Below are 7,869 nucleotides of genomic sequence, written 5' to 3' on the forward strand. Positions count from 1 at the left end.
TAGAGGGGAACTTCCTCAGCTGAATAAAGAATATCTGCAAAAAACCTACAGCTAACATTATACTTAATGGTGAGAAACAGCTTTCTTGCTAAGATCAGGAGTGATGCAAGAATATCTCCTCTCACCACTCTTTTTCAACATTGTGCCAGAGTCTTAGCTAATGTGATAACACAAGAAAGAGAAATAAAAGGTATGCTAATTGGAAAGGAAGAAAAAATATACTCTCTGTTTGCAGGTGTCATGTTTATGTAGAAAATTTGAAAAGAATAAACAAAAAAAATTCTAGGCTAGGTGTGGTGGCTCATTCCTGTAATCCTAGCACTTTGGGATGCCAAGGTGGGTGGATCACTTGAGCCCAGGAATTCGGAGACCAGCCTGGGCAACATGACAAAACCTTGTATCTACTAAAAATACAAAAATTAGCTGGAAATTGTGATGCACTTGAGCCTGGGAGGTGGAGGTTGCAGTGAGCCTAGCTCACACCACTGCACTGTGGCCTAGGTTGCAGAGCAAGGCTCTGTCTCAAAATGAATAAATAAATAACTCAAAAATTAATAAGTAATTATACCAAGGTTTCAGGATACAAGGTTAATATACAAAAGTCAATCACTTTCTTAAATATCTACAATAAACAAGTGGAGCTTGAAATTAAAACACAATACCAGGCTGGGCTTGGTGGCTCACCCATGTAATCCCAACACTTTGGGAGGCCAAGGTGGGTGGATCACCTGAGGTCAGGAGTTCGAGACCAGCCTGACCAACACGATGAAACCCTGTCTCTACGAAAAATACAAATATTAGCCAGGTGTGGGGCCAGGCGCCTGTAATCCCAGCTACTTGGGAGGCTGAGGGAGGAGAATCACTTGAACCAGGGAGGTGGAGGTTATAGTGAGCTGAGACTGCACCATTGCACTCCAGCCTGGGCAATAAGAGCGGACCTCTGACTCAAAAAAACAAACAAACAAAAACAAAAACAAATACCCAAAACAGAAAAACCCACAATACCATTCAGCTGGTATCATACTGAATGGGGAACAACTTAAAGCCTTCCTTCTAAAAACCAGAACACAACAAGAATGCCCACTTCACCATTGTTACTCAACATAGTACTGGAAGTCCTAGCTAGAGTAATCAGACAAGAGAAAGAAATAAAGGGCACCCAAATTGGAAAGGAAAAAGTCAAATTATCCTTGTCCACAGATGATATGATCTTTTTTTCCCCCATATCCAATTCCTGCAGAGATACGATCTTTTATTTGGAAAAACCTAAAGATTTCACAAAAATCGATTAGAACTGATAAGCAAATTCAGTAAAGTTTCAGGATACAAAATCAACATAGAAAAATCAGTAGTATTTCTATATCCCAACAGTAAACAATATGAAAAAGAAAGTAAAAGAGTTATCCCATTTACAATAGTCACAAATAAAATCAAATACCTAAGAATTAACTTAACCAAAGAAGTGAAAGATCACTGTAATGAAAATCAGAAAACACTGATAAAAGAAATTGAAGAAGATATCGAAAAAATGGAATGATATTTCAGGTTCATGGGTTATAAGAATCAATATTGTTAAAATGTTTACAATACTGAAAGCAATCTACAAATTTAATGCAATCCCCATCAAAATACCAGTGATGTTCTTCACATTTATAGAAAAAACAATCCTAAAATTTATATGGAACCCCAAAAAACCCAGTATATTCAAAGCTATCCTAAGCAAAAAGAACAGAACTGGAGGAATCACATTTCTTAACTTCAAATTATACTACAGAGCCATAGTAACCAAAACAGCATGGTACTGGCATAATAACAGACACATAGACCAGTGGAACAGAATAGAGAACCTGGAAACAAATCCACAGGAGCTCATTTTTAACAAAGGTGCCAAGAACATACACTGGGGAAAAGACAGTATCTTCAATATATGGTTGAGAAAAACAGATATTCATATGGAGAAGAGTGAAACCAGTTTCTAGACCTCTATCTCTTGCCATATATAAAATCAAATCAAAAGTGATTAAAGACTTAAATCTAAAACCTCAAACTATGAAACTACTACAAGAAATCACCGGGGAAAATCTCCAGGACATTAGTCTGGGCAAACCTAGCTTCCTTCCTTCCTTCCTTCCTTCCTTCCTTCCTTCCTTCCTTCCTTCCTTCCTTCCTTCCTTCCTTCTTTCCTTCTTTCTTTCTCTCTTTATCCCTCCTTTCTTCCTTCTTTGCTTCTCTCTCTCTCTCTCTCTCTTTTGAGACAGAGACTTCCTCTGTTGCCCAGGCTGGAGTACAGTAATGCACTGTCTGCCCACTGCACCTCCACCTCCCAGGTTCGAGTGATTCTCATGTCTCAGCCTCCCGAGCAGCTGGGATTACAGATGTGCCCCACCACACTCTCTAACTCCTGGCCTTAAGCAATCCACCAGCTTCAACATCCTAAAGTGCTGTATTACAGGTGTGACCCCCACCAAAGAATATTATTTAACACTAAAAAGAAAAGAATTCAGCACTAAATGACTTTAGTGTTAAAGTCTCTTTAGCACTAAAAAGAAAGCACATGAGCTTTTAAGCCATGAAAAGACAAGAAGGAACCTTAAATGCCTATTATTCAACGAAAGAAGCCAATCTGAAAAGGCTACATACTCTATGATTACAGCTGTACAATCTTCTGGAAAAGACAAAACTGTAGAGATAGTAAACAGTTCAGGGGCTGACAGAGGTTAGGAGGGAGGGAGAAATAAACAGAGGAATTTTTAGGGCAGTGAAACTACTCTGTGTGACACTGTAATGGTGGCTACATGTCATTATACTTCTCTCACACCACCAAGAGTGAACCTTAATGTTAAATATTGACTTTGGTTGATAATGATATGAACATGACTTAGTTGTAAGAAAAGTGCCACTCTGGTGGGCGATGTTGGTAGTAGGGGAGGTTGTGTATGTGTGGGACAGGAGGTGTAGGGGAGCTCTCTGCACTTTCTGCTCAGTTTTGCTGTGAACCTAAAATGGCTCTAAAAAAATCTATTAATAAAGAAATAAACTAGAAAATGAATAACATCTATGAAAATAAACAAATGTAAGATCTAGATCTGAAAAATATAATCTAAAATGAAGTCTTCACTTAATAGGCTTGACAACAGATTGGACACAACCACAAGAAAGGGTCGGAAACTCAAAGGCAGGTCAAAGTAAGTTCTCCAAGTTGAAGCACAGAAAGAAACAAACAATGACAGACTGGAGGAAGGGTCAGCAAACTGTGGGCCCATGGACCAAATATAACCTGCTGCCTGTTATTGTAAACAAAGTTTTATGGGAACCCAGACATACCAGACATTGTTTACAGAATAGCCAAGTAGTTGTGACAGAGATGATATGGCATACAAAGCCTAAAATATTAAGTCTTGCCCTTTAGAGAAAAGTTTGTCAAACCCTTGTAATAGAGCATCAACATCTATGAAACAATATATTAAATGGGATGTTATATGTATAACTGGAGTCCCAGGAGGAGAGGGAAATGAGAATGGGGCTTCAATAAATATTTGAAGAGATAGTGACTGAACATGTCTTCACAAAACTCATGAAAGACGTCAATACACAGATTTAGGAATAAAAATAACCTTAAGGAGTATAAATACAAGAAAGACTATACCTAGAGATGTCATCATCAAGCTAGAAAACAAAGGTAAGGAGAAGATCTTAAAATTATTAAGAAAATAGAATTAGATTACATTGAGGGGAAACACAATAAGATTTGCAGCTGGCTTTTCACTAGAAACAAAGTCAGCAAAAATACAACTAAAGGACCGCTTTAATGGGTATCAAGGAAAAAATTCTGTGAGCTTAGAAGTCTATTTCCAATAAAAATGTCATTCAAAAATAAAGGCTAAATTAAGACATTTTTAAACAAATGAAAGGAGACAAAATTAAGGGATTCATTGCTACACTATAAATAGTACTAAAGGAATTTCCAAGGCCAAAGGGAGAGAATCTAAGATGGAAGCCCAGACTACTCAAAAGAAATAGAAAGGACCAGGAATTACACAGAAAATATAAGAGAATATCTTTTGTTTTTTACTTTAAAAAACACTTTTGGCCATTTAAAGCTAAAATAGAGGCATGTAGAAGTAAAATGTATAATAACACTAGCACAAGAGGCAGAGAGGGATCAATACAGTTACACCCTTGCAAGCTCCTTTTATTATCTGGATGCGAGTGATGGTTATGGTGTATGATTTGGGGAAATGTACCAAGCCGTGGCTTAGGGTTTGTGTACTTCACTACATGTTAAATATCCTGCGCTTTAGTAAAGTACCGCTATCAAAGAGAGAGAATGGGCCTGACAGAGCTCTGCAGCCAAGGCAGACTCACGGATGGAGCAGATATTTATGTTTGTCAGGGGAGAGACAGGGCCTCCTCCTTGGCAGAGGCTGCTGGGAGCTGAAGATGGGGTTGGCTGGGACTCAGCCCACCTCCTGCGCTGCTGAGGAGGCAGCACTTTCCTCTGTGACCGACTCCTGCTGGAGCCTTGGCTTTGTGGAGATTGCAACAGGACTTGGCCCATGAGGTGAAGAGCCCAGAGGCCTGGCCTTCTTGTCCTGAACCTGGTCTCGCTTTTGGGGACCCTCTCCTCTGGTGGAGAAAACCATAATGTCAGCCTGGAAGGGGCTTCTGATTTAGTCACTTGATGGCTGCCATTTTATAGAGAAGGGCTCTGGAGTTCAGAGTGAATACATTCTAGAAACGGGATCAGAAACCAGGTCTCCTCTTTATACTATAGCAGCTGTCCTGGGCCCATTCAAGCTTGTCCTTTCTAGGTCCACAGGTATTCCAGTCTTCTCTTTTCTTTAAAATCCTCATGCCACCAATGCTAAATAACTGCTGATAAAACTAATTTATACTAAAATGTGAGTGACGGATGCACAGTTAAAGTCTTCCCAAGAAGGGCATGCATAGTAACCACCTCCAAGAAACCATTCTAATGGTGTGACCCCATTCAGCACAAAGGCTGAGGAGAAATGTTTTGGGATGGAGCAGGCAGAGGTGAGAAAAGCGTTGTTAGTTTGGAGGTGGCATGATGCGGGAGAGAAGGCAGGGCTCCGTCTTTGGCCAAGCTCACCGGATCATCTTGGACACATTCTCTGACCTCCTGGGGTCTGTTTCTTCTGCTGTTAAATGAAGGCTGGACACTCAGATAGTCCGGGGCCCTTAAGCTCTGGTGTCCCGGCCCTGTTCACTTACAGCCTTCTGGAGCTTTTGCTTTACAATAAGCAGTCCCCTGATGATCAGTGTCTCTCACGATGTTCTTAGAAGCAGATTAGAGGCTTGGGTGTGTGGGTCTCCGTGTCGCAGGGGAGGGAATGGGGCAGACTGGTCGGGTCAGTGGCCCAGGGCCACTGTGTGGGATGACGCTGCCTTCCTCCCCCTCCCCCAGGCTGCCTCATGGCGGGGCTAAAGGAGCCTTCCCTTCCTGACAGAACCAGCTGCTTCTCTGGTCAGCCCAGCACAGTGGAGCCCTCCCTGGGCAGGAGTGGGGGTGCAGAGCCAGCCACATTCAAGTCCCCGGGGGCAATACGGGGCGCCTGCCAGAGGGGCCCTTTCCTCTCATTCTTCCCCAGGGGAAGCCACCCCCAATGCCATCACCAGCTCCCAAATGCCTCCCACCTCTGCACCTCGAAGCCTTTGCCCAGGCGTCCCCTCTGCCTGGATACCCTTCTCTTCTTCTCTGCTGAGCACACTCCCAGCAAAGCAGCCCCCCAAGTCAGCACACAGCTCCTGCTGCCCGTGGTGGATGCTGTTTCCAGTTTACTTCAGTTTCCCTTGCTGCCAGCAGACTCCTCGGGGGGAAGGAGCGTGTCTCGTGTCTCCTGTCCACCCACTTCCTAATGCATGGACCTGGCACGCAGTGGGGTCAGAACACACGTTCTGAGAACTTCAGAGGGCTGGCGTGGCACAGTGTCCGTGAATGCCCTCAGAGTCTGGGTCTGGCCCAGTCATGTTCTTGAGGATGGGAAGCTGGAGAGGTGGAAATATCTGGGCTGAAAGCCCAGCTGGTCACATAGGAGCTGGTGAACTGGGCACTTCACCTAATGCGTCCAAGCCTCACCTTAACACAGGAGCCCAGCTCCTCCTCTGCAGCCTGTGGTAGTGAACAGGTGAGGTTGTGTATGTGAAGACTTAGAGCAGACGTGCCTGGGACATAGGACATGCTCAGCCTCTTCTTCCTGTGAATCCTCCTCTTACACCCGAGGGACACTGGCCAGCCCACCGAGCCGCCTCTGCTTTCTCATGGTCAAGGGAATAAGGGCCCAAGCACTGCCCAGCCCCTAAGGCGTAGTGAGGGGCACAGGTGGTTCATGATGACAGTTGCTGGGAGCTACAGGAGAAGCGAGGAGGGCCGGTGGGCCCCGTGGCAACTCCCCGCAGCTCACATGAGTGCTGGAGCTGACCTGGCCGCTCTGCCCTGCTGCAGAAACACCAGCGGCTGCTACCTAGGCTCTGGGCTGCGTCTGCAGGAGCTGCAGACACCAGAGCCCCAACCCTGTGGAGCCCCTGCCCTGCGGTTCTGTGCTCTCCAGTGCCAGCCCACAGCTGCTGTGCACCTCTCTTGCTTTAGGGATTTAAAACTGTTTTATTTCCAAAACAAAGAGAACAAAGCCTCCTTATGGCAATAATTATGCAGTCATAAGAGGGGGCTTAATGGGCCTTCATTAAGAGGTACACTCAGGGAATGACAGCTTTGACAGCTGCCAGTACTGACTGCCTAGAGTCATGGCGTGGTTCCCTGAGGGAGCGTCACCCCTTCCCCTGGGCTGCAGCTGCTCCTCTAGGGAATGGTGTGCATGGGAAAAAAGTCTCAAGAGCAGACGCCTGGAGCCACCAGAGCCTGGTCCGGTCTCTGGAGTAGCCTCGGATGGTGTGTGGCTGCATTCGTGGCACTTTCTGCCTGATCAGAGAAGCAGTGAACATATGCCAGGCCGGGATGTCAGAGGCATCTAGGCTGGTCTGACAAATCCTCAGCCACATCTGACCACCTCTGTGTCCGTCATGCTGCAATTGTTCCTACTGAACCAAGGCCACATCGGGATTCTTCTTCAAACGGCCCTCCAGACGGCCAGGCTATGGTGGCCAGGGAGTGGTGACTGGCTCTATATTACCCATAGAGTCCATTTCCCCTCTTCCCCAGGAAGATGTCACCCTGGGACCCAGAAAGGGTGTGACCTGAGGAACAGCCACTGCCAGATCCCAGCGCCCTCACACCTCTGGTGTGTTTGGGTGTTTCCATAGCTCACTTGTCTCCGGAGAGAAAGCAGTGACTCAGGCCTGGATGAGGGACCTGGACAGACGCTCAGCATCTTCCTCCTGAGCCCTGTTCCCCCTTGCTCAGGAGAGGAGTTTGGATTGGCCCCTCATTCCTCCAAAAGTCTATGTAATCCCATGTCAGTGTCAGCTGGAGCTCCAGGCTCTTGACTCAGAAAAGCCAGAGCATCAGAGGACCCTTTACTCTGCTCCCAGCTGTGCCTCTCCTGGTTGATCTGTGCCTCTAAAGCATAAGGATTCATCCACTTTAGTCCCATGGATGGAAGCTGGCCTCTCTGCACAGAGTTGCTCAGGGGCAGGAGTTTGGACACCCCTAGGAGTATGGCACAGCTCACATGTGGGGTGAAGGCGTATGCATGTTTGGGAGTGGGTGAGTAGCTGGCAGCTGCAGGATTTGGCTGAGCCAAAGACGGGGTGGGTTTGTCTGTCTTAGGGTTGTTGGCCTGGAGCTCAACTGCTCTGTGATGGAGGAAGGTGACTCTGGAGCTCTCAGAGGCACAGGGAGGGGCAGAGGGATGATGGAGAGAAGAAAGGGACGCAGGAAAGACAACACAC

General features: G+C 45.8%; 1 long non-coding RNA gene across 1 annotated transcript in view; it reads left to right on the forward strand.

Moving 5' to 3' along the window:
- The window catches only part of LOC108301069, a 7,176-nt gene extending 3,859 nt beyond the window's left edge, over positions 1 to 3,317 (forward strand). The window contains exon 2 of the long non-coding RNA XR_001823722.2: positions 3,126 to 3,317. This is a non-coding gene — a long non-coding RNA (uncharacterized LOC108301069). The remainder of the gene's footprint in view (positions 1 to 3,125) is intronic.
- Positions 3,318 to 7,869: the final 4,552 nt, after the last annotated feature.

Source organism: Cebus imitator, unplaced genomic scaffold (assembly GCF_001604975.1).
Source record: "Cebus imitator isolate Cc_AM_T3 unplaced genomic scaffold, Cebus_imitator-1.0 Scaffold31, whole genome shotgun sequence".
In the NCBI taxonomy this organism is placed as follows: Eukaryota; Metazoa; Chordata; class Mammalia; order Primates; family Cebidae; genus Cebus; species Cebus imitator.